This window comes from Ixodes scapularis, unplaced genomic scaffold, assembly GCF_016920785.2.
Source record: "Ixodes scapularis isolate PalLabHiFi unplaced genomic scaffold, ASM1692078v2 PGA_scaffold4__175_contigs__length_147842914, whole genome shotgun sequence".
Taxonomy (NCBI): domain Eukaryota; kingdom Metazoa; phylum Arthropoda; class Arachnida; order Ixodida; family Ixodidae; genus Ixodes; species Ixodes scapularis.
Window position 1 is genome coordinate 46955172 of NW_024609879.1, and position 27583 is coordinate 46982754.

General features: G+C 46.1%; 2 pseudogenes; one reads left to right on the forward strand and one right to left on the reverse strand.

Annotated features, from left to right (window-relative positions):
* The first annotated feature begins 4505 nt into the window (after nucleotides 1-4505).
* LOC115310805 lies at nucleotides 4506-7780 on the forward strand (annotated as a pseudogene).
* A 1331-nt stretch (nucleotides 7781-9111) lies between these two features.
* On the reverse strand, nucleotides 9112-23494 carry LOC115310804 (annotated as a pseudogene).
* Nucleotides 23495-27583: the final 4089 nt, after the last annotated feature.

The window sequence follows — 27583 nt, forward strand, 5'->3', positions numbered from 1 at the left end:
CCGCGGAAAGAAACGTGTCTTGGAGACAGATATGCACCAAAAGCAATTACGCCATGTCGCGGGACGTGGCGAACCCCGCGCTTACCGCGCTCGCTGCCATTCCTGCCATTGATTCTGGTCGATGGCAATGCGGCTTGTCTCATGTCGCCCATGTTTGTATTTATTTTAGGGGTCTTGATAATACTTTCTTACATACCACAAATAAATTTATGGGCCTAATTCAACTTCAACTTCAACTTTATTGTTTTTCTCCAGGGAAGAGGGGGAGGAAGAAAAAAAAGCAGACTGTTGTCGCTTGACAGAGTTTCTCCTCCCCACCAGCAACGAGAGAAAACTATTTCACATACTAGTGACCCGTAGAACAAGGTTTACATAGCATCAAAACACACAACCATTAAACAAAAAACAACAACAAAAAAAAAATCTGGCGTACTTTACGAACATTTTTTGCAGGTCGGAGGTCCCATCAAGAATAGGCACACATAACACTAGAGAAACAATGAACGAATATCTTTTCTGCTTAAACCCATCAAGTCCGTGCCCAGTCTATGAGTACTATTTATAACGTTAGGCAACGAGTGCTGCAACATCTGGAGGCCGTATCCAGTTCTCGAGCGAGGCGTTGACCATGCGTCAACACAACGGCCTGCATATGCAGGCACTCTCCGCTTCTTATTGGCGATTAAGAGAAAAACAAGGCGATTTTGCCTTACAGGCATTTGATATGTTAGAAGAAGTTTATAATTATAATGCTCTGTAATTGGAACTATATGAAGCTTTTTGAAAAGTTGTAATGTCTGAGCGTTGAACTCCGCATTGCACATAATTTGAATATTTCTCTTCTGGAGAACGTGCAAGTGATGCATATTTGTAGCCGTTGTGCTACCCCAAACAAGGAAGCAGTAATTATAGCAAGAGTAAAAGTGGGAGTTATAAAGAAGAATTAAGACCGAAAGGGGTAATATATGACGGGATTTATAAATAATGCCCGCAACTTTTGAAAGTCTGCCAGCTATGCATTGCACTTCGGTGTCCCAGCTCATGTACTCATTAAATATCACACCAAAAACCTTCACATTTTGTACACATTCAATATTTTGTCCTTGGAGAGAAAGCCCTTGAGTAGACGAAAACACTGTATTTTTGGATCAAAAAAGTATTGCTTTCGTCTTATCTGTAATAATTATTAGAGACTTTGAGATTGTCCAGTAACTGATCTTCTGCAAAACGCTATTTGCCGAACAGAAAACCTGGTGGACAACTTTCCCCGAAAAGAATAAACTGGTGTCGTCTGCGTAAATGATAAAATCTGCACTGTCGTCAATATTTACTATATGATTGATGTATAAGTTAAACAGAAGGGGTTCAAGGATGCTCCCCTGTGGCACCCCTGACGTTAGTTTCTTTAAGCTACAGCGCTGGCTGTTGATCACGACACACTGATGCCGGTATTTTAAAAAAACTCTCGATCAGTGTTGAGGCTACTCCTCGCACCCCGTATGAATTTAATTTTTGAAACAGAGTTTTATGACTTAAACGGTCGAAAGCCTTTGAAAAATCGATGAAGACACCCAAAGTAATCAATTTTCTTTCTATGTTGTTTAAAATTAGTTCTTTCTGTTTTAATAGCGCGAGTTCCGTCGAATGCCCCTTCCTAAAACCAAACTGGCAAGATGTTAGGATAGAGTGTTTTTCACAGAAGGTGTATAATCTGGCATGTATTATTTTCTCTAGCCCCATTGAAAACACTGGGAGCACAGAAACAGGTCTATAATTTCCCAGGTGGTTTTTATCCCCAGGCTTGAAAATAATCGTAACCTTTGCAACTTGCATTCTTCTAGGAAAATGGCCATTTTGATCTGCGAAATTAAAAATATGCGTTAAAAGAGGAGCAATTGATTTAATTACATGTTTCAGAGGTTTGATTTGAACACCATCTATATCAGTACTTTTGCTATTTCCAAGGTTCATAAAAACTGATGCCACTTCCTCCGCGTCGGTGGGGGCAAGAAAAAGTGTGTCAGAGACACCTTTCATGAATGAAAATTCATCGGCATCGTTACCATTCTTTACAGTGTTTACGAAATAGTCATTAAATATTTCAGCCAACGCCAAACCACCTCTCGTCTCCTTCTCGATGTTAAAGGGAGTGTCTGGTGAAATCCGGAAGTTCGTAAGTTTTCGCGCTACTCACGTCGAGGCAGCCTAGATATAGACATATGCAATTTTTATTTTACAAAAGGAGCCCCACTATTAGTTTTAAATCAATTATCAGCGTGCATACGAAACTGTACAGCGATTTCCGCAAATAACAATGGCCGACGTTGCGACCGAGTCGTGACGTCAGATCAGTGATAGAAACATCGGGCTTGCGGTTGCAATATGCCGTTTGGGTGCAATCTACAATTAATACTGCCTATATGTGGGGTATGTAGCGCTGTGTACTTTGCAATATAATCTCCGTAGTGCAGTCCGTAGGCGTACGGAAAGCGGTTCGCGTTGGGTTTGTCGGGTTGTTAGTAAAAAAAAATCCAAAACAGCCGTCCGTCTCGAGCAGCTGCGCGCGAGTCCCACGGGCTGAAATACCTTCTCGGCAACGATTTGCTCCGTCTTTGCGAAGGAGAGTGATAAGGCTGCCAGTATTTTTGACAACACCCAGCTGAGCATCAAGCGGAATGGCCAAATGTTTTCGTAATTTCGGTTTTGGTGTGTATTTGATACGTTAGATATCATACGTCGCTGGCGGCTTTTGATATCACGTCGCTGGCGTTACAACGCCATGCCGTAGAATGTCTAGTCACTAAACGAGCACGGGATATTTTGCCTCCAGATTGAGTGAAAGTCGGGTTGCGAACGCGAGTTCATACGTTTTACTGGAGCCCTCATTGCAAAAACACGCGTCGTCCAGCTGTCGCAGCGGATGAGCGATGTTGGGAGCTCGGGTGAGTCACCGAGGATGGGCTCGCACCTTCGATTCGACCGCTTTGCCCCTCGTGACTATGTATTACCCCCATTGCTTTTTTTTATTTTTTTACTTACTGTTAACCTAGGTTAACCTTTCTGTTCTTCCTCTTCTGACCTTTCTCTCTCTTGGGAAAACGGCGGAGTTAACGTCGCTGCAAGCACTTGCTTTGAATACTTTACTGCATGTAAGTATCTCAGCCTAACGCCAGAATGATTGGTGATGTATTTTACTGTGCGTTTTGCAATGCCAAATATCAAAACACAAACTAGCTTCCTCTCTACCAGTATAATAGTGTCATTTTCATTTTTTTTTTTCAATTTCTTAGTTTTATTGCACAAAATGACTTCACAGCTCTTGAGTAACGTGGATAACGTACAGCAGACTCAATATAAGAACCCGCAAATTGACCCTTATTTATTAAATATGTGTGGTGCAAGGAATGCAACTCTTTCATTGGTGTCTAAACCCATTTGCATCCCACGGTAAAGGTTATATTTACAATTGTATGTGCATTCGGGTGCCAGTGGAACAACACATTTGGGTGCCAGATCATAGATTAGTGCCGAGCTTGCTGCTCGGCACTAATCTATGATCTGGCACCGATTTCGTAAATGGGCTGCGTTGAGAGCTCTGGAGCCTGGAGCTACAGGTTCGTCAGACTGACTTGTCTGCTTTATACATTTTTGCAAAACTCTATCATCACAAATATGAAAGTTAAAACCTTTACAAGCACCTGTAAAATGTATTCACAGAAAAATTGAGTGGAAAATCTATCAGTGAGCAAGGAAGTCCACCAATAGGAAAAACAGTACACAACCAATGTTTATTCTGCAACTCACTTGAGATTTGATACAGTGATAAGCAATTAAAAAAAATTCAAGGGACAGATTTCTACCAAGGTTCAAAGAAAACTGCCATACTAGAGTTGGTGACAGGTGAAAAGAGCGATAGATGCTCTGCCTACAGTACGTAATTTTTGGCCTTGATAGCACGAGCGTGCACGCTCAGCCAGAGCTTGGCAGAACGGGATGAACGCATTCTGCATGGGAATTCGACTGCACTCTTGAACTGTCACCAACCATAAATAACCTTAGGAAGAAAATTCAATAGCAATTGAGATAAAGATTAAAAAAAATACTATCGTAATGGTATGACTGGAATAAATTTACTAGCAAATCGCTACAGCACAGAAAAATGCACCAGAACTGTCCTACTCAATAAATATGGGATGTTATAAAGCGGAAAAGCATACACAATTTCACTGTTAAAATGGTCAGAGGTACCAGACCACTGTTCATACTGTTGTGTATAGCAAACTGTTGTTGCGCGCTCTCGAGAAAGGGCGCTACCTCACCGGCGCACAGGCCAACGAGGAGACGAAAAGAAGACGGACGCGGCAATAGATGGCGTAACGAATGTATCAATGAACACATTCTCTCTTGACGTAAGAATGTTCGGCCCTGAAAACATGACATGGTGGGAGCGATAAAAGAAAAGAAAGAAATGACTAACCTCAAGAACAAGAGGACTCCATCCAGAGATGGGTGAGCGCCCACCAACTACTCAACATGCCGGACAAAGAAGGAAACGTCTCCACACAAAGGGCAGCGGCAACGCAGCAGCAAAATGGCCCGAACTTCTTCAACCCGTACGCCATTGAACTTCCAGGGAAGTTGGATTTCCATGACAAAGAAAATCAGGAACCATGATTCATCACAGCAATGGTGGAAGGATGTCCAGTGCACTTCAAAGTTGATACAGGAGCGGACGTCGGTGTTCTTCCTCCGTCCCAGTACGACAATAACCGCATCGAGAAACCAAGGACACCCAACAAGAGACTCTTTGGACCTGGCTGAACACCCATCACGGCAAAAGGAATGTTTGACACAAACCATTTCATGGCACAGCAGGTCAATGCACCAACAAGTTTTTATAGTGGAAGGGCTACAGACTGCACTGTCGGGAGGACCAGCCATACGAGCTCTTGGCTTTCTGGCACACTTGGAGACAGTGGAGACAAAAACACAGGAAAACAGGACTCAAAAAGGCAAGTCTCCCGAGGCAAGACGAGTTTAGCACGCTGTTCACGGGACTGGGTGAAATGAAGACAGCCTACAGGGTGACGCTCCAAGCGAATGCTACACCTTATCCAGTGGCAGCTCCTTGACGAGTACCTGTTCCACTCCTGCCCAAAGTCAAAGACCAACTCGAAAGCATGTAGAAACTGGGAGTCATCAGGCAAGTTGACCATGCAACGCCCTGGTGTGCGCCTATGGTCATTGCAAAGAAAAAGAATGACGAGATCAGAATATGCGTCGACTACGGACAACTAAACCAGAAAGTGATCCGGGAGAGAGTCATCATACCAACAGTGGAGAAAAACCTGGCAAAGTTGGGCAATGTGAAGTTCTTCAGTGAGCTCGATGCCAACGCTGGCTATTGGCAGACACCCCTTGCACCAGAATCGCAAGACGTGACCACTTTCACTACGCCATTTGGGAGATTTCAATTCCTGCGGCTACCCTTTGGCATCACAACAGCTCCAGAGTTCTTCCAAAAAGAAATGCTCCTCATCCTTGAAAGACTGCCTGGACAAGCGTGCCACCAAGACGACATTGTCGTGTTTAGGAGAGATCAAGGTGATCACGGTGCTAAACAGTGCTTCAGAGAAGCTGGAATGACATTAAATTCACGCACGTGTGAATTCCAAAAAACAAAAATAAAGTTCCCTTGACACGTGCGGGGACAGAATGGTATTGGCGCAGACCCGGAGAAAGCAGAAGCCATCAGAAAGATGCCACCACCAGAGAACATGACTAACCCGCGGTCCTTCCTGGGCATAGTGAATCAGTTGGCGAAATTTCTTCCAGGACTGGCTGAGAAGACAAAGCCGCTACGAGAGCTGCTGCTCAGAAAAACAAGTTGGTGTTGGCACCAACCTCAGCAAAGAGCGTTCGACGAGATCAAGGCTGACCTGACAACAACTCCTATCCTGTGCTATTACGATTCCAGAAGCCTCTGACACTATCGACAGACGCTTCATCATATGACTTAGAAGCCATACTCCTCCAAGCCAACGACGACGGGAAGCAACAAGCCAGTGGCATACGCCTCCCAGGCTTTGTCACCAACAGAGCAAAAGTATGCTCAGGTAGAAAAGGAGGCTCTCGCTGCAACGTGGGTGTGTGAGCATTTCAGGATGTATGTGGTCGAACTGCACTTTGTGATTGAGACTGACCACAAGCCACTGGTGCCTTTGTTCTCGATGAAGAGCATTGACGAAATGACACGACTTCAGCGTTTTTGCATGTGCTCGAATACGATTTCACAATCGTGCACATACCAAGAAAGGACATGCACACTGCCGACGTCTTGTTGCGAAAACCACTGCAGTGCCTAGATGAAAACCTAGCATCAGAGATCGAAGAGTACAAACTACTGACGATTGAGCAGCTGCAAGCCTCCACTGACATGCTAAACAGGACTAGAGCCGAGCTGCAAAAAGACAAGATGACATCACTCGTCATGCACTGTTGTGCAACAAAATTGTCGAAAGCGGAGACGTTGACACCATAAGTGCATAAGTATGCAAGTGTGGCTGACGAACTGTTAGTTGTACATGGTCTCCTGCTCAGAGGAACAAGGCTCGTCTTTTCTCCAAGTCTACGTCAGGAAGTGCTGGAAAGACTTCACACAGGACACCAAGGTACCGTCAGGTGTCGCGCAAGAGCACTGGAGTCTACATGGTGGCCAGCGATCGGCCAAGACATCGAGGCGTTCGTGCGCAGATGCCCAGCCTGCGAGAGGCACCGCCAAGCACCAACTGACCATCTGCTTCAGACTCCTCTCCCAGAATGTCCATGGCAAGTGGTCGGCACCGATTCGTTCTACTTCAAAGGAAGGAACTACATCATAGCCATGGACTATTACTCAAAGTGTTTTTAACTTAAAGAGCTACATGGGACACAGATGAAGCGTGTTGTACATTTCTTGGACGACCTGTTCGCTCGCTACAGCATCCCAGATATCATTCAGTCGGACAACGGCCCACAGTATAGTTCGCTCCAGTTCGCACAATTTCTGAGTGGCTGGGGCGTAGAACATGTGACATCTAGCCCACACTATCCACAGAGCAATGGTGAGGCCGAGAGAGCGGTTCAGACGGCCAAACACATTCTGCGCAAATCTGACAGGGTCATTCAAGGCCTTCTGGTACACCCAGCAACGCCTGGCCCCGAGGGCTATTTCCCTGCCGAACTTCTCATGGGCCGCAAGCTAAAGACAAATGTTCCTACAATGCCCGGGGGCATTGCAACCAAAGTGGACGTACCGATTCACGTATCGACAACGAAACAAGGCCATTCGAGAAAGGGAGGTGGAAAACTACAATGTCCGACACAGGACGAAAGAAAGAGCGCCCCTCCATCCAGGTACTGTGGTCCATGTTAGGCAAGGCACCCAACAACAAGGAACCATTGTTGGACCAGAGGATACACGGAGATCATACATCGTCCAGACAGCCGTCGGGAATGTCCGTCGTACAAGAACACCTACAAGCAGTGCCTCAGGGAAATCTTCCTAACAATGGAAAACCGGTTTGCCCAGAAGAGGCGAGGCAAGTCACTTGCAGCAGTCGAGCCGCGAGACCACCAGAATGTCTCGGCCTCTAATCAAGCCAACGACTCGCTTCTCAAGAGGGGGAGGTGTCGTGTATTGCAAACTGTTGTTGCGCGCTCTCAAAAGAAGGCGCCACCTCACCGGTGCACGAGGCAGCGAGGAGGCGAAAAGAAGACGGACGCGGCCAAGATGGCGTAACGAATGTATCAATGAATATTTTCTCTCTTGATGTAAAATTGTTCGGCCTCGGAACTAAAACTAACAATGCCAAGTAGACAGACCTTTGGCAATGCATGGCAAGATAAAGTATCCACCAATTTCAGTAAAGAAGTGAACACCAAGTAGGTTGTTTACAGCAGAACAGACAAGAAAGCTCAGTGTAAGTCGGAAAGCGTCTAGGCTTTGAAGAACACTCATACCAGAATGTGCACGGAAAAGGCCTGAACACCACAATCTAGATCAAGGTCCAAACATCCTTACCAAACAGTCACAACTCACAAAAAACAACATAACCATTATTTTAAATATTCAATAGTCGACAATCTTTCAAGACAAGAACATGTGGCAATACATTAACTTCACTGTTTAAAATAGTCAAAACTACATGCTACAATCTTCTTCACACCAGGTGTCATCAAAGCAAACCAATACCAAAACCTGAGTGTAAACATCTGAAAGAAGTGTGTCTCGGTAAGAGCTAAAATCTTCCAACCAAGCAACTGCCCAGGGTTAGTCTCAATATCAGGGACAACTTGTTGGCTATTGAAGAAACGCCAACCGACAGCGTAGCAGCATGGTGCGCGGCAGGTCAGCCAGTTTACATCAAGAATTTCTCCGAAACTTCACCTTGGATCCCAGCAGTCATCATAAAATCAGCAGGCATTCGGTCATTCCTCGCGGAAACAAATGACGGGTGGCACCAACGTCTGCACCTGGACCACAATCGCGGGCGTCAATTGCGAAATCCAGCTGAAAACAACAGGAAAATATCTTTGCCATCTTCTGTGTTCCCTACCACTTAGATACTAACCGATGAAAAAGAAGCCCATGGACAGCCGGATAAACGAACACAAGAGACGAGTGAGGCCAGCGGCTCAGATGCACCAGAGGTCCATCCACACACTGCGACCAGACAGCATGGCTGGATGATCAAATAGCTGACACACCTAGAGTACTATGTGTTGCAGTAGTGCATACCAACCAAGAAGGGGAACATATGTAATGCCGTAATGTGGGGTTTCACTGCGCGACAGCGGGGCAAAGTTCTCCGGCGCCCCACGCCGGCTCGTTGGGCCATACACCGACACGGGCCTGTACAATGCTCATCCAGATCAAAGCTTGCAGGGGTTAGGACTGAACCCAGGACCCCTGGGTTCAACCCCGACCCCTGACAGCTTCAATCTTGATTAGTGTCGTACTGGCTCTTGTTAGGGTATCACTACTAGGTGAGGCATGTTAGAGGCACCCTCTGGTGCCTCTAACATGCGTCATGATGCGTCACTGTAAGGCCACCAGAAGAGACACACATCTCACTGCCTTCGAAAGCGTGACCGCTGAGTGGCTAGAGCAGTCTCCAGGTCAGGCCTCTGTGCCAGCGTGCTGCCCAGTGTTGGTCATTTCTGCTTCGGGAGTGCTTCCTTTGCTGCTGCGAACGTTGGGTACCTCTCAATGTGTTCAAAGAATCCAGTTAGCAGCTTTTGGATGTAACCTAAGAGCAAAAAATTCACAATACGAATTAAACATAATGGGATAAAACAGTGCATAAAGGTACGAAAGGAAGCGACAAACCGGACAGGAGAGAGCGCTGACTCACAACTAATATGTATTTTTACAGACAGAAAAGAAGAAAGACAACACCACATTGATCCACACATTCACACGCACATCATCTACCGATGATATCTAGGCATTACTGCACGTGCTGGACCTTCATTGTCAGTTGCAGGAATTTTAGCTCCTTACTCGACAAAGCCACTGACGCTGAGCTAATGCAGTTTTTTTCCACCACTGTGGATGTAGAATGCCTCAAGCGCCTTATGTGTCACCTTTTCTTTGTGCCTTCCCAAAATCGTGGTGGTATTGAAAGACGGTTTGCACAGGCACTCTTTACAGTGAACTGAAAGGTGCACTCCAACTGTGGCTCCAAGATAGTACCTGTGCTCACGGAGCCCATCGTTCAGAACGATAGGTTGTGTGAGCACAAGTACTATCTCGGAGCCACCAGTGGGAGGGCACGTTTCAGTTCACTGTAAAGAGTGCCTGGGCGAATCATCCCGTGAGGTGTTTGAGGAATTCTACATCCACAGTGGCAGAAAAAACTGCATTAGCTCAGCGTCAGTGGCTTTGTCGAGTAAGGAGCTAGAATGGATCTTTTTCCAGTAAGCTTCTGCGCATGCGTACACTCCCGCTGTCGCCATTCTCACAGGACACCGGGACGCGGTGCCCTGCGAAATGGAGACAGCAACATTGTCACTGTCAGCATCTATCTTCGTGCGTATTTAGTCTATTTTGACTCATGGTTTTTTAGTATCGGTAGTATGGGGTATAAAGAGCACTGGAAACCGATACAACGGCACGACGCCAATGCGATTTGACCGGCGGAGGAATGTTGGGCTACTCTTCTATTGTAGTTCGCAGACAACTCCCCAGACGGCGCTTGTTACTCGAAAGAGGTCCATTCCTGAAACTGATAATGAACGTCCAGCCTGTACAGTAATGTGTAGATATCGGTAGAAGATCTGCGTGTGAACTTGTGGAACAATGCATGCTGTCTTTCTCCTTGTCTATCAGTAAAAATACATAGTTACAGGTCAGCACTCTGTCCTGTCCAGTTTGTCGCTTCCTTTTGTACCTTTTTGCGGTTTTATTAACCAGTACCAACTTGCCCAGCTGTCAACCTTACTACAATATGAATACATACTTCATCTTACTGTAACAGCCCCTTGACATCTCTGGCCCATACAGTGTGCAAAATTCTGTGGTGCTCACATTTTCTATTTCCTTCCATGACCACGAGATGTCAAAAGTGCCCCCCCTCCCCCCCCCCCCCTTTTTTTTTTTTGCTGTGAACAAGTTTATATTAATGATCTCTATGACTTTGCTGGATTGCGTTTGCCTATCTCTGCTTATGTATGCAAACGTGGCCACTGGTTGGCCACGTTTATGGAGGCACGGGATGGCCGAGTTAGCATTGCAGAAGCTGCATATGCTGCCCTTCTCTGGTGCTGCGCTTTCGCAAAACTTTCGCCGGATCCTGAAAATGAAGCTTGCATTCTTACTGCGTGTACAGATATTGTTTCATCGAACGGCGATCAAGAACAAGATGTCAACCATTTATATTTCTTATAGTAGCCTCCAGAGCGCTAGTCAATCATCTTATGCCTCCAAAAACATGGCAGACCGGTGGCCTCATCCGCGAAGCGGGAAAGCGTGATCCAGCAAGTTGCCGGCCAACAATTATTATATCAGGTTCTTCAATGCGACTCGACTTTCAAGACCAAGCTGAAGGGACTCGGCTTGGTCCCAAAGTATGTAAATTATATCTATGTGTGGATGGTAATGTTCATAACTTGTGTTTACACGTAGTTTGTGAATACAGCATACCAAACTTGGTGTCTTCCATGACGGGAACAATGGTCCACTGCTTCCTTGCTCTGGAAAACTTCAGGACGTGTTTGTCTTCGCTGTCTTTTGTGAGGCGCACCTTCCTGTCCGCATTGCAGTTGTAGTGAAGCGCTGCAATGTATGTCCTGAAAGATGCAGCAGGGCGTAACAAATTAGTAGTCCAGATGCCAGGCGAAGTGCAACACCCACCTTGCCAGCAGTCCATCATATCGGTAGCTAACAGACTTGGGGGCAAAATGAATCAGCACCCCATAGAACGCCTCCAGTCCGAACGTCTGCTCGTTCGAGGACAGCTTGGGAATGTCCCACAGGAGGTGCTTAGAGAGCACAACCGATTCCAACTTCTTGTAGGTTTCGGTGCCTAAAAGTAAGAGCAACTATAAGCGAACATTCTCTAAAACTTGCAACCCAGGAGCTCACCCTCCTCAATCCAGAGCCGATCACTGACATCCCCGTGCAAGCACGCTGGGTGCAGTGGGTTCGGGTGGTGGTGGACATTGCAGATGTGCCTGGTGATTGACGTCCATTTTGCCAGGATCAGGTCCCCCTGGCCGTTGTTGGTGCGGGCGCACCAGTACAGATGTCTCGTGATGGTGTCCAGCCATTTTTCCAATGGCTTGTGGCGTGGCGACTTGGCGATTGCCACAATCTTCTTTTTAATGCCTGTAAATATAATTCCCTTTCGATGCTCCAATGTAATGCGGGCAATGAGTTTGAAACCACTTTCATTGTTGTTGAAAGCTGACATCTATAAACTGCATTATTTTCTACTGCTGTATATAGATTATAACTCCACAAACCAGTGGCAGAAGGATGATCTCATAAAAAGGAATGCTCCTTAGTCCAGAACTATCAAGATATTTCTGAGGAAATTATAAAGAGGCTTGAATGTGCTCTAACTGCAGCTCAGACAATGCTTTGCTCAATTGCGGATCCTCAATTATATTTTGCTAAGGCAAAACTTATAAGCAAATTTTATGCAGGGCTTAGGTGTTCATCTGGCATACTTCCAGCTCCAGGCTTCACCGGAACCTATGCTGGTGAAGCTGTGCCCTATGGTCATGTATGGGTGAAGGCACACTTTTTCTGCTAGCTCCACAAAAGCATTGCCTGATGTTCCATTTTCACCCAATGGCAAGCAAGCAGACTCTCCTCTGCAGATGCTGTTGGGTCGTCTTGGAGGGAGGAAAAGACCTAGAGAACATGGGTTCATGCGACCTGTATAGGTCCTCGGCAGGGGCGGATGCAGGAATTTCCTGAGGGGGGGTCAGCTCTTGGTCAGCGTACCCTATGTTTAGGAACCCCCTCCCCCTCTCCCTCGTTTCACGCCCTACATTTTACACATGCAGAAATCAAGAGGGGGGTCAGGACATCCGGACCCCCCTTCTAAATCCGCCCCTGGTCTTCGGTCGTGTTTCTCGAGCTCCATCATTGGTGTAGCCCCTCAAGATATTTCCAAGATTTTCCAACAGCAAGAGTGACAGAAGAAGCAATTGTCTACATGCAAACTAATAAAATAAAAGGATGGAAGGTTTTAAGAGAACGGTAAAACACGAGCAGGAGATAAATCGTGGTTTCGTAAAAGCACCCTATCCCGCATGCAGCCTGTACAGAGGCTAAGGGGGATAAAATGGTCTTTCCTAAAATGTCCTTATACCGCAACCAGCCTATCTTCGGTTCATGCAGCTCGGCAAGTATTTTGGCCTGGAAAACTAGGGATTTCCTGGCAGCTCCTAAGCCTCAAACCTCCAATGTTGTGCCCCCTCTTTTTCATTAGTGATTTATCACAATAACTTTCCTGAACTGGCATCACAAACACCACTGGTTGGTGACAAGCATGCTTAAAGTGCAACTTCAATCTCTGCTTGCCTGCACTTGGAGCTGTTTTATCTTCAGAGATGCAACAGTGCATTGGTAAACAAAGATACGTATTATTATAATCATCTCGTTGTTGTGTTTGGCCTGTTTTTAGTTTATTGTCCTGGGGTTTCTGTTTGACCAGTCAACCTTTATTTCAGTCAATTTCGTGGGATATGTGCTTTTACTGTGATATTGGGTTACCTTTGCTGACATGCCAGATATCAAAGCGGTGCTGGATGAGGGGATGCTCTCGCTTCATGTACGCGCTGACCTGCAGGTGCCTGTCAGTGACAAGGATCTCCACGGTGATACCCAGTTCCGCAAAGTAGACCAAAGGCCTAGTCAGCCCCTCCAGCTCCATGTGGCAACTTGAGTTCACCTCAGTCGACTGAAAAACAACCGGTATACAAATGCCATGAACTGTGCAAGTCCATAATAGTAATGAATTTCTAGGATTAACAACTTCATTGAACGAAAGTGTGGTATAAGTGTAAAATACCACAAAAATTAGAACGCCGGTTCTGAACAATTGAGTCCGCTGCCATTCCTTATAAATCATTAAGAACATTAATTTTTTTCTATTTAAGCAACTATAAAAATTATCGAATTCCGATTTAAACCCTTTCCTCTTTGAGAGAGTGAAAGCATAGTTGTGAAATAAACTAACTTGCAATGCAAACATCATGCTATAAAGGAATGACTGAAATAAGGGAACATTTCCAAGCTAATGTCAGGCATAACTAACATCAACTTCTATAACTGAAGAGAAGACAGGCGAGCTGGGATAAGATTCCGATGGAGACCCAAAAGAAGGCGTGAACGAACAGACAACACAGAAATGTCACGTGCAGCTGTACAAATATGCTCTGAAGCAAGATAATGGACAGCCATAGCTTTAATGGCATGGTTGCCATCCACGGACCAATGTAGACGTGACACGATTATGTCCACTTCAACTGACACATTCCCAACCGGTCCTTCGATGCCGAACATCCCGCCGCAGTCCATCCAGCGCCATAACTGCCTCAAGGAAATCAGAGGTGACAGCGCTCTTCCGCTTCCCGTGCTCAAATCTCAAGATCTGCCTAACATCTCGCCCCCTTCGCTGCGTCTTCTCGGGCCCGCACTGCCGCATTGACACGCATTCTGTATTTTGTCCTCTCGGCTCGGGCTTGTAGCTTTATCCCCGCTACAGTAGCATTTTGTTAATTTCATTATCGTAGTTCTAATTTTATTTGCACAAGAACGGGTGCATCCACGGTGGCATGCTAAGCTTAGCAGAAAGGTGAAAACCCTTTCACGTGTGCACCTACTAGCCTGCCGCCATGAATGTTTCCTGTTATTGCTTGGTATTGTCCACATGAGTGGGTGCTGTCTGCATTGGGTACTTCAAAGAACACACTTTTGAGTTGACAAGCATTATAGCCGAATGAGAAGAGCATCGTGCTGCGAGCCGTTGTGTACTAGGATCAATTTCCCGCAGGCACTATCTGGGAACACATTTTTGTAACATTTTCGTCGAGGTGGAGCACGCACACACAATGCGAAACTAGAAAGGGTCCCACTAACAGCTATCACTGTAAAATTTCACATGCAGCTGTGATTTTTCGAACAAAAATAGCACTCGGATACATTGAATGACAAGCATAGCCTGGCAAGCCTTCCTTCAGCACCTGGAAGGAGACTTCCATTTGATCCGTCCCTCTCTTCTTTGCATTGCATGACCATCTTTTCTTCTCTATTAGTCTCCAGTCTTTACAATACACAAGTAGTATGCAGGTAGTTCCGGGGCCAAAACTCACCTGCACGCTCTTGTGAAACTAGATTGGAGTGTTATATAAATGGTGGAAAACATTGGCAATGCCCACCTGTACAAGTTCCAGGTGAATAATACGGTTGATTGATGTCTCCAGCAGCGAATAAGTCCGGTGCAGGGCAGAAAAGCCAGGGGAGTCCGACCGGCCGTCGCCGGCCAGCCGTAGTGGCCGCCCCTCCAGGCTCTTGACAAGAGTGCGTTGTTCAGCTCTCCATACCTGTTGTAAAAAAACAGAGCATTGCTAAACAGAAATTAAGGAGTATGGAAATTTACAGCAATTGATCAGGAAAGTAGAAACAAGGACAGATGACAACAGGGGAGGGTTGCATCCCTTGTCTTTGATTAATTTCCGAAATTGCTGTGCATATTCTAAAAGATAGCAGAATCTAAGCTGCTTACGTTCATCACTGCTGGGAGCACGTAGCATCTCTGATACTCGTTGAATTGTGTGGAATGGCTTCTGGCGACGCCCATGATATCGAAGAGGCGGAGCACCTTTGTTGGGCAGCCTCCACTGAAGACGATCCCGCTACACATTAAGATGTTGCCCTCCGGCTTGCCATGACACTTAGGCTGGCTCTCCCAGATGCTGGTGTGGCCAGCGCTGCAAGTGGTGGTGACCTTCACCATGTATCCGACGAGGTCAAAGGAGACTTGGGTGTTCATGGAGAAGCAATCCGAGCCCCGCTTCAGGAGCTTCTTGAGGCAAGACCCAAACACGATGTACTTGTCGGCGGCTGCTTCACTTTCATCTGGTGCTGCGCCAGTTTCTGGGGCCCTTTGAGATAGAAAAAAAAATGAGGAAAGTTAAACTTCAATCAAAAGAAAAATGTATAGCGCCTTTGTTGAGTGGTTTGCTCAAACAGGATTTTGACGGTTATTAAATTTACCGGTTATAAGCTGCAGCCCTGATTGAGCAGCTCTCGCCGCTCTACTAATAATAAACTTAATTTAGGCTCGGGAAAGCCATATAGCTTTTATAAAAATCATTTAACTTAAGATAAGGTATTTCTATCTCTCTCTCCCTTTCTAAGAGAAAAAGAAACAAGACCAACAATGGGGCACTAATAGTGTCATGCTAAATACATCATAACGAAGTTCCAATCAGAAAAAGTTATTTTACTCAACTCTTCATCGTCTGAGTAGTTTGGACGGTAGTCAGGATCACTTGGATCCTGAAGAAGACCCAGAGGATCACTGCAAAAACACGAGATGTTTAAATGATTATCTCCACAACCAACACTCATTTCCAGACGTCTGCGTGCCGAGGTGGCTCCTATGCAATTTTCAGCACACAGATACACAGATGGGCTTGAACCCCAGGCCAGCACACAAATCCCCATATTGTAGGCTGGAAATCGAGCCAAGATGTCTGACAGAAGCTTCTTGACTGAGATTTTGGCTTCTTGAGCTGAGATTTTGGCAATGTGTAAAGATCACAAGGCTTATCCGAATTCTTCCTTAGGTATGCCGACACCGTATGCCATTCATCAGTTTGTACATGATATTTCCGAATTTCATATCATTCCCAGAGTCTAGTATTAAGAAATCTACAAGTTTTGAATAAAGGGGGTTAAGTACCACTAACTGGTCAATCAAAGTAGAAATTAAAACTGTGGAAAACCTAAGTTTGAAATAAATGCAAGGGTGCAAATGAGCTGGTGTGAATTAAACATGATTAAAAAAAAACGGGACTGCAGGTAACGACACACACACTCAAAAGTCTCAAAATACAAAAATTCAGACTTGAGTGCGAGTGTGCGTCACAATCTGCAGTCTCGTTGTTTTTTTAAAAAAATCATGGCTAACTTTGAGACCGCAGTAACTAAATCAGATAGCACAAATCATGTATATAGTTTGAAGGACGAGAAATCTGATCTGCAGTGCTGTCCATCTTCCCTCAGAAAGCTAGCCGTACTAAACTGCTTCAAGGGAGCCAAGAGAGTCTCTCATGATGCTCTTGGCACGAGATGTCATATGCCACAAGATAGCAAAATTTTTCCTTCAGTGCATTTCGGGTTTGCATATATGGGCCTTTGTGTAAAGCGTAAAGAAATAAGAGTAAAAGTGAACTGAGGATCTCTTCTAGAGAGGAAAATTTCCCTCTTAAATGGTAACTACAAAGAAAAAAAAGTATATTTTAAACAGCCTAATTGGGACAACCATGTTTCAAAACAAATTTTCTACCAAAAACGAAATTTTTAAAGCAATATTTATAGCGCGAGACTCCTTTTAGTTTGCGGCTATTTCGTCCGTTTTAAATCGCGCGCCACAAAGTTGGTAATATACGTCACGGAGTGGCTGCTATACGTCACGGGTGACGTATTCCAGCCACTCCGTGCGCGTCGAAAGAGCGGGAGTTTCAAATGTGGAAAAGTTGTAACTTCGACTAAATTACGTCGTGCGGCGTAAATATTGCTAGAAAAAATTTGTTTTTTTTTGCGGAATATTTGTTTTGTGACATGCATGTCCTAAATAGGCTGTTTAAAAAAACGTATTTTTCTTTGCAGTTACCCTTTAATGTGGGGTGTCATTTCACGAGTCAAGAGGAGCCATAGTGTTGCACATATAAAGATGCATGGCAAAACGCATTTCAGTGTGAAGGCATGCTTACTCATCTGAGTCCGAGTCATCAGCGTCATCTATTGGAGCCTCTGCCGAAACTGGATTTTGTGTGGCTGAGTTCGTTTGTTCAGTAGTCTCAGTCTGCACTTCCTTGCTGAGTTTAGCAAATGCTGTCTGGGTACCTGCAACGGTGAACAATCTTCAGGCATTAGAACAAGCTCAAGGTTTGCAAGGCCAGCATTCAAATAGCAATAAATTACACATGCTGTGCGACCTCGTTTGTCATGCGTATGTGGGTGAGGCATTCTCACCAAAATATTTTTTGATCACTCACAAACAGGTTAGACCTTTTCCTTGGTCGATAGTGCCTGCCTAGCCAACAAGCGCCTGAGACGGCTCTCAAGCCTGGTTAACATATTAACGTGTGACTGCATTCGAGAGCAGAATGGCACGCTTGCGGTCAGTTGCAGAAGCGTGTCGCCTAGTAACGGGACAATGCTTGCCCTATTGCACAGCACTGCAAGGAAGTTGAACTCGGTTCAACTTTGAGTGCGGAAACACTTGAGGTGTGTTGCGGTGGGCCAATCGGAGGCCTGCAGCAACGCGGGAACAGTACACCATGTTGTTTGTTTATCCCCATTCGCCGGCGTCGTCGAGTTGTCGCTGAAATGTGCTTCCATGAAGTATTTCTGCGTTTGACAGTCCAGGGATTACCGCGGGATTATGTTCACCGGTGACAGTGGTTGGATATATTCACACCAGAGGTACTTTTCGCTCCTTACTTTATCAGAATATAGACTAACTCATGTTTACAAACAAACCGGAGCGCGCCTAGCAGACGCCACCGGCACTGTGCATGCGCAATGGAGAGTGGACAAGAAGCTCGCCGTTGCCCATAAACAAACTATTAAAATGATATGTTGTCGGCGTCAATATGAGTCCTCGTGCTCTTTTTCGTATTGAAATTGTTGATTCTTCGTCTTCCTGGCAATTTCTGACTACTTGAGCGGCCTCACCGACATTACCAAGGCTCGCTACACCGCAAAACTTTGCATGAATAATGTAACATGTGACGATACATTCCATGTAGACGCCGCAGAATGGACGCTAAAGCCTGATTCGTATGATGATATTCTGCTCGCAATTTTCAGTTACAACGTCGCTCGGGCTTCAAAAGCGTGAACCGTAGCTGAGGCGGTCGCTGTCGATAATGAAAATCGCAAGCATAATCGGACCAAGTGAATCAGGCATAACAAGTCGGTAATGGCCACTCGTAACAATGATCACCAGCTCTTTGTATCTACTGTTTACACCAGGCTTGCTTACCCCAACCAACCTTCAAACTATTTTGAGGCATACACTTACTTCTTATCGCAATTAGCGGGCCAACATTTGGTCTACAAGCCGGTGTCGTCTGAAAGAGCAGACGACAAGCCGAAATGTTTGAAAGAGCAGACGACAGTTTGAACGATCAGGCGTCCGTTTGAACTTGAAGATGCACTGAACGTAGTCCGAAAGGGGTCCGTCCAACTTAACGGTTTTCCTGCGTTCATGTTGGAACAAAACAAATATATCTGATGACCCCAAGTATCCGTGAATTTAACCCAAAGTGCTTCCCGCCTAAGCAATCGTGGTCCGACAGCGTCTGGTTTTTTTTTTTTTCACGGCACGTATCCACATTTTCGGACGAACCGAGCACATGAAAACTGACCTTCAAGCCTTTCTCAACTCCTTTGGAACTGCCCCAGTCACGGCGTTTTGACAAGAAGGCAGGTTTTTGTCTGATTTCTTTCAAAACAACGCAGGAATGCACGTCTCGCATGGCGACTTCCGCCCACAGTCCCAGACCGGAAGTGCACTTGACGCGCCACTACCGCGCTGCGACATAATAGAGTTGAGTTTGTGTATTCTCTCGCTGGTGGTAGGGGATGTTCGTGTTGTTGTTGGTACTTTCAAGAGTTTCACCGGCGTATCAAAGGAATATCAAAATTATTTCAATTCCCATCGCTACTGTAGAAAGGGCTAATGCAGACTTTGTGTGGCATGACGTTTAGCTGAGCTCTCACTGTTTAGAGATAGCGACTGCCGGTCGTGCCGCCGCTCTCATCAGGATAATAAATATTTTTGAATGCTATTTGCCTTTCCCGAATTTTTTGTTATTGTCACATTCGTCAAACCCTCATCAGAATTTGAGATGTTCTCAGATCACGGTCGCGAGGTCGTTTCTTCAGACCCTTTCATAAAATGTTTCTAGTGGTAGCCGATGAACATGCGTTTTTGTCACCGCCGTCTTCAATGTGACAATGGACAAGATCTGTCTTGTTCCGAGCACATCAGGACTCGGAAGCAGGTCTTTCTAATGTTGGGACAGTATGAGTAGCCCGAGTCACGCGGACCACCAGAGAACTTCAAAAAGCCGTGTCGATGTGGCTGCTGGCAGCTGACATGCTTTTGGTGGATATCGCTTGCTATTGGCGAGCCGAAAGCGTCGATAACGTTGTACACTACTGTGTGTGCATGCCTTCCACAAACGACTTCTGCAATGTTCTGCATCCGCATTTCTGCAACTGACCACACGACACTCGAACGCAAATGTGTAATCCAGGCTTTACTTTCAGCGAAGACAAAAATCGGACTGCAGGACTGTAACTGAGCTGATGAAACAAGCCCTTGCCTGCAGACCGTACACTGCTGCCCGGCACTGTCTCTATGCAGAAAAGATTCAGTGCCATTCTCAGATCCAAATTAGATCTCTGGTTCTATACCTGTTACAATGATACTGCACACGGCAGATTTCCCACTTTGAAATCTTAACAACCTGTTTCTGCATATGCATGGGGTATCCACACCTTAGATATAAACAAAGCACAAAGTATATCCTGATTAAAAGAAAGACGATCACAAGGAAGTGCTTGTTTTTTGTCCACTTGCATCACGAACCAACTAGCCCAAGTATTGATACATCCTCACCTATGCACCTGACTTTGATCTTGGTCTGGTTCCTTCGCGTGCATGTTTGCAGAGGCTCCGTTTGTGCGCCGACACAGGCATTTCGTGGAGTCGGTGCAGTCTCCGGCTCAGAAACATCCATGGAAAGCTGCTCACAGTCTGAAACAAGGGCTCCATTTCCATCTGGGCAGGGGTTTGGGTCCGGGACCGAATCGGCGGCACCCGTCGTAGCGCGTTCGGCGATGGCTTCGTCGACAGCCTGCGTTTGTAAATAACGTCGCACATCGCATCATTCGTCTGCTATTCTCACACAACTTCAACAAGCAAAACCCGAAGTCGGCCAATATATAATTACTAAAACTTGTCAAAAGTACTTGTGAACCAGTAATGAGAGCAGAGAAAGCGCTCGCGCGCATATGGATCAGCTCCCTGTGGCCTCAATAGCGAGCAAAACGGCCGGAGTCGGAGGTAGTGTGTGTCATAGAAAACACGTCGTGACTTTTTAACTAAAAGAATTCAACGCTTTTAGAAACCAATATTTGACTTGCGTCCTTGCGTCTCCTCTTCGCAAACGCGCCACGGAGAGGGGTTGGTGGTGCAACGACGTAGTTGAAGATGGTCGGTATGGCGTCCAGCTTCAGTCTCGGAGCCCTCTGCGCTAGACCGAATTCTTTTGAAAGCCGCGAGCTGAGCTCGTAGCTATCGTCTGTGAAGTGCACGCTGCACAAGCGAGACGCTTTTGTAGGAACCCAGTGCGCCCGACGCACTGCGGCAATCCATCTTGCTCGCCGCGGCAGGTCTCGCGGGAACACATGAAACATCACGTCTTTGTTCGCACCCCGATCGTTGTGGCACCCCACCGCACAACAAAAGTCACCACCCATTCATAAAAATGAAATCTATAGCAAAGCCACACTATAACGAACGGATCAGGAACACCTCCGCAGCGCTTGATAGCACACGAGGACGGCCGCGATCACTGATGTGACGTCAGAGCGTCTGCTCTTGACAATGTTGCCAACGCAAACGCCGTATACTTGCAGACAAAATTTGAGCAGTTTGGACTTGGATTAAAATTCAATTACCCATGCAAGGAAGCATAAGAAATTCAGGATATTGAGCGGAAGGTATAACTGGACGTAATGACAATACATTTCAACTGTTTTATTGAAGGCAAAATTTCACCGGACACTCCCTTTAAGCTTCATGGCTGTAGATTCGAAAGGACCACGCCGCAGAAATGAGTTAAGCTTCTTTCATACAATATCTATTCGTCGCTCATTTTCAAACGCAGCATACGTTATACGTACGCTTAGCCTTACGTAAAGCACCTGTCACAGCATTTCGCTGCTTTTCAAATAACGCCAGCACACCTGGTTTTCTAGATTTAATGAATTTGTTGTAGAGAGCGTCTTTTTTACTCATTATTTTGATTATCTCCTTTGTCACCCAAGGCTTCCGAGCCTTCCTGTGGGCAAGTTGTTTTTTGTACGGGAAACTCTTTTCATATATCATTGTAAAAATCCCAATAATGTAATCATATGCCTCGTGAGCTGAAACACTGGAAAACACCGTGCTCCAATCAGTACGGCAAATTTCAGCTTCAAATGCATCTAGATTTTATGCAGTGATATTTCGATAATAAACTGGGCAGTCATCTCCATCCCTCTGGATCCCGACCCTTGAGTCGACAAGCATATAAATATGTAGGTGGTCACTTACCGTGGTTCCAATGACGCCTCCGGACACGTGAGATTCGTCGGCATTTGTTAGAAACAAATCAAGTAATGTCTCTTTCAAAGGAGTTATCCGCGTGGGTTTAGAGATTGGGTTAAAGTATCCGTACGACTGATATAAGGAGAAAAACTCTAGCTGGCTCGATGATGAAGAGAGCATATCAAGATTTAAGTCTCCACCCAAGAGCAAAGTGAGATTATTTTCACCAATAAACACAAACAAGTCGGCAATGAACTTTAGGAAACAAGAAATATCACCATTCGGAGGGCGATATATTACGCAATACACGCACTTCGAATGTTTGACCATTAAAACTTCATAATTGCGTTGCACTGTCGTGAAGTCGCTAATTTCGGTGCAGTTAAGATTAGCTTTTACATACATACAAACACCGCCTCCTCGCTGTGAAGAGCGGTTTACGGAGCACGTTTTGTATGGTTCTAAAATTGGAACATCAGTTTTCGCGTAAGCCCACGTTTCAGTCAACATAATTACATCAAAAAGAAATTTGAAACCTTCTAAATGGATGCTTAGCCATCATGCTTATTTCGAATGGATTGTGCGTTTAAATGGAATAAACTAAAGGGCCCACCTGAGCGGTTCGTATACAGTTTCCCCACCTCACTGGGCAGGGGATAAGCATTGCTGCTGTTATAAGACATAAAAAAGAGGTGAAAAAAATTTGCCCCCGTTAATAAGGTAATCCCAAAACACAGCTAGCAGGGGCACTTTATGCTTACCCCGTCAACAGGAATGGCCCCGCTCGCGGTGTCTGTAATGGCTGGTATTTTGGTAAGGTCCATGATCGTAAGGAACGAGTAGGAAAGTCAGAGGTCGGTGGCAGAAGAAGCCCCCCCTGAGAGAACATTCTGACGGGCGCGTGGAGCGGTCACGGTGTTGGCCAAGGTCGGTGAGGGTGGCGGGTGGGGGTGGGGGCCGACACGTTTCCGGTTTTTTCTTAGTCGTCCTTCCTTTTGCCCCCTCTGCCAGCTCTCTTTGTTGTCCTCCCTGTCGAGCCCTCCGTGGTCCCTAATCCCACTTGCGCTGCTAGCAGAGTCGTCCCCTCCGGCGTCGGTCCCTCCATCAACAGGTTGCCCCGTCTTCTGGTGTTCTTTGCCCACGGAGCGGCCGTCTTCCACACCACAACTTTCCTCCTCGGCGCTCGTCGACAGCGCGCCCAGCACGGCGAGCGGATTCTCTATCGGAGTTTCCGCGATGTCTATCCTCAGCTGCTGTCCGGGGGTCTGATGTTTCTCCGCGAGTACCTGCCTTGAGGGACTGGCTTCGATCATCTCCAGCTCATCCATAGTGGCGCCCAGCTCAGCGGTTCCCATGGTTGCAGCGCCAGTCACTCGAGCCATGCTTGCATAGGTGGGAACACAAGCCTCGGCATTGTGCCCGAAACAACGGCATCTGGAACATCATGGTGTCGCGCACAGCCTTCGCATATGTCCAACCCGCCAGCAGCGAAGGCAAGTTGGCGGCCGGCCGGGCACAGACACCAAAACGTCCACGCTCAGGATACAGAGCTGAAGTGGGATGTCACCGACTGACACCCCCTCATGTAGACGCAGACGCGCACACCTTGTCGTCGATTCAAATTCTTCGTATCCAGCCTTTCTCCACTTCTCCCTGGTGATGTCCTTCACGGCTCCGAAAGATGCAAACGCCTTGGTAACTTCCTCGTCGGGGATGAACGGTGGCAGCCAATGCACCCGGGTTTCCTTTTCAGCGCGGTTTGAGTCGATGACCACGCACTTTTTTCCTTTGATTGTTAGAGTGCCCTTGCGTGATATTTCTTCCTTTGCTTCTGCGCTTTTCAGGGTGAGTAGCCATACATGGTTGTAGCGGAAAGCGCTAATGGCAGCGACACTCTCCTTTCCCCCAGCATTCCGTAGAACCTCTCCAAAATCATCGATGCGGTAGAGCCTGTCACTCGGATCACAGTGGAGAAATACCGTGTTGGAGACGTGCTCACCCGTTGGCAGAGGCGGCAGTAACATCCTGTAGGAGCCCTCGTTGGTCGGTGCAAGTGGGCTCACCTCAGCTGGCGACGCCGCTTCGTTGGCGTCCATTTTCACGGAGCTCCCCGAACACACGTCCGTCTCAGACGACAGGCGTGGAGCGTCTCTAAATAGTTAAAATGAATATAAAGGTGTGCCCTCGATCTGAACACGTGATATTGCAGTTGGTTTCGTTTTGGCTTCAACCCTTCAACTGCAAGCGAAGGTGCCGCCGCTTTTTGCGCACCCTCCTCAGAATTTATGGCGCTCCGTGGTGGCCGCCGTATTAAAAATGTATACCAGTTGCTGCATCTGTAGGTCATCTTTAAGTTAGAGCTGACAGAGAAAATCGGGCCACAGCGCAACGCCGATGTACGCTGGAAGCTAGAGCCGGTTTGCTTTCGTTACTTTTGTTTGGTCGGTAAAAATCTGGCAACAACACACGTTTAGCTTGACTCCGGTATTGTTTTGGTTTGTCGGGACGCTAAAGGTCGTAGGTTTGTAAGCACATGTTGCGAAGGCGTGATCGGAGAAGCGCCCCTGTGATGTTCCCAAAAGACAGAAAGTATCAATCGTAATCGTCGTGTGTGCTTTGAAAGCGAAGGGAGACACAGGGTCCACGAGTGCGGAATTCTGTTTATTGAACAAGTTCAATACATTCGCTTTTTGAGGAAGCTTAACCTAAGGTATGCACGGCTCTGCATCATGCCCTCACTGTGTATTTCCCCACAACATAAAAACCATAAAACACACTTCAGTTCATCATTATACACTAATTAACAAATACATACATCTTTATACTGCTTACTTTATGCTCCCGTAAAAAATTCCGTCGATCAATTGAACTTAAACAGGAATTTGGAAATATTAAGGCAGTGGTGTAATGATTGGAAAATGCAGATAAATTTTCGTAAGTCGGCATACATGCACATAACAAACAAGAGGAACGTTTTAGAATGTTCCTACATTATGGGGGATGTAAATTTGAATAATGTGGACAGTTTCCAGTACCTTGGTGTCACGATCTCAAATGACCTACAGTGGCGGGCCCATTTTGAAAATGTTTGCTCGTCGGCCTATCGGAGTCTTGGTTTTATACGACGGAAATTAAAAGATGCTACTAGAGACTCAAAGTTGACTGCCTATAAAACGATGGTACGTCCTATTTTGGGATATGCCAGTGTGGTATGGAGTCCCAACAAAAAAGTTGACAAAGAAAAATTAGAAAAGATTCAAAGGTTGGCTGTACGTTTTATTCTATCTAGGGATAAAAGAACAGACTCTGTAACTAGAATGTTGCATGAGTGCGGCTTGCAGCCACTAGAAACTAGACGGAAGATTGCAAGGTTGAAGTTGTTTTTTTCCCTCTATAACGGACAATTAAAAATTGACCCAGCATTGTATCTGAAAGAAGTGCATAAGCGATCAAGAAGACTAAATCACACGAAAACGGTCCAACCTTATTGTTGTAGAATAGACGTCTTTAAATACTCTTTTTTCGCGCAAACAATTGAAGAATGGAATAGTCTCCCGGAGTGTGTCATAAATTTAACAGACGCGTCTCATTTTGAGTCTTCCTTGGAAGAGCTGCTTTCAAATTAAAAGAAATTGTGGTTGATTGCTGTTATTTGAAAATGTAATAGTATTTTGTGTGTCCTTCTTGCTGTTAAATGTTAAGATTGTATGTTTTTCCCTTTTATTTCTCCCTCTCCTGTAATAGCCTTCGAGAGAAGGCTGACAGTATTGATAAATAAATAAATAAATTATATAAAATCTAAAGTCCATATTTCTTGCACCCTTCAAATCCGTCACAAATACATCAAACACTGCGATCAATCCCACGCATAAAATGATAAAAACAACTGAGCGTTTCCCGTAGGACCTTCAGTGCCAGGGATGAAACATTCCGCTTTGAAAATCCAAGGGATAACAGAAAATTAGCAGACCTGGGACAAACTAGTCCTCTTTCAGTTGCTGTTAAGGCATGAACCGCCACCAAGGACACCGAGAAAGACATTTTAATAGCCCTAATAAAGGCTTCACCAGAATATTTACGAATCTTATCCTCATCTAAAGAGTTTAGTGATTTATATTCCCCTACCACTTGAATATCAACAACCGAAGCTTTACCATCTTTTACTAAAACTAAATCTGGATATCTTACTTCATCTCCAACAACCACCCTCGGCTCCACCGTGACAATCCATCCCTAAACTCTAGCCTTTTCCGCCACCCAATTCGTAACACAGTTATGTCACTCCAGTCTCGGCGCATAGGTTCTTGGACATACCTGGACAACATGCGTATGTGTCTCGGGGAAGAGACAACCAGCCCTGCAGCGTGTATCCTTTGCCCGGCCCCTCGCACATCTCGTCTTGGTCGGGAGAGCGTGGGCTCTAAGGTTGATTAGATCAACGTACTCCCTCCCAGCCAGAAACAGCGGAGGGTTACGGACAAGCCAAGGTTACGACAGCGCAGCGTTGACTTCGGCGATCTCGTTCTGTTTGGTGCAACACGGCGATGCGAAAAAGAGCTGAAACGTTCGTCGTGTGTGGTGCGGTGCTTGGAGGTAGAAACCCACACTAACACGGAGCGCAAATTGGTTGTTGCGAGGTGGAGGTGCAACGGGTTCAGTCCCGTCGTCGTCAGCTGATCCGGTCCAGCTGGTCCGGGAGGACGCAGCGAGCGTTTTTAAAAGTAAATCTTCCTTCGTTCCGTTTCAAACTGTGGAAGTACCCCGACAGGTGCCGTGAGTAAGAAGCAGCGGGCGTTTTCAACAAAATTACGTTGTTTTAATTGAATAATGGACTCCGGACTGTTGTCCTAAATCTGCCGTTTTTATGTTTCGTGTTGGACTGCGTTTGCACAGCAACGCACACCGCTCAAGTAGATGATTCGGTTCTGCAACGAGTTTGTTGCGCCCATCATGCGGCGTGAATAAATTGGGGCAAGGTTTCCTACCTGCCCACTGATGCATGTACTGAGACCATTATTTACGTAGTGAACGTTGTACTTCTTTATTTTGGAAAGAGGCGTTGGTGCATTTATTGTGGTACAGTCACTTGAGAGTTGAGAAATTGGAGAGCGAGCAAGCTTTTCCAACTTTGTCTTTTTCTCTCTGGCACTGCCCTGTTTCAGTTTCAGTAGGCATATATACTAGCAGGTACAAACTGCTCTAAAGCAGGTAAAAAAAAAGTGAAAGCCCTTTACTACCACCTGTAACGCCGAATTGGAGCGCAGCTCTTGAGGAGGAGGAGGGAAGGGTACTGAGGGCCACGTCTTCTCGGGGGGGGGGGGTCACGTGACCACCCCCCCCGAGGGCACGTGACCTCGGTGGGGTGACGTGGGGGTAGTCACATGCCCCCCTCAGAGGTCACGTGACCTCGGGAGGGGGTCGCGTGACCTCGGGGTGTCAAGTGACTCCCCAGGTCACGTGACCCCCCTGGT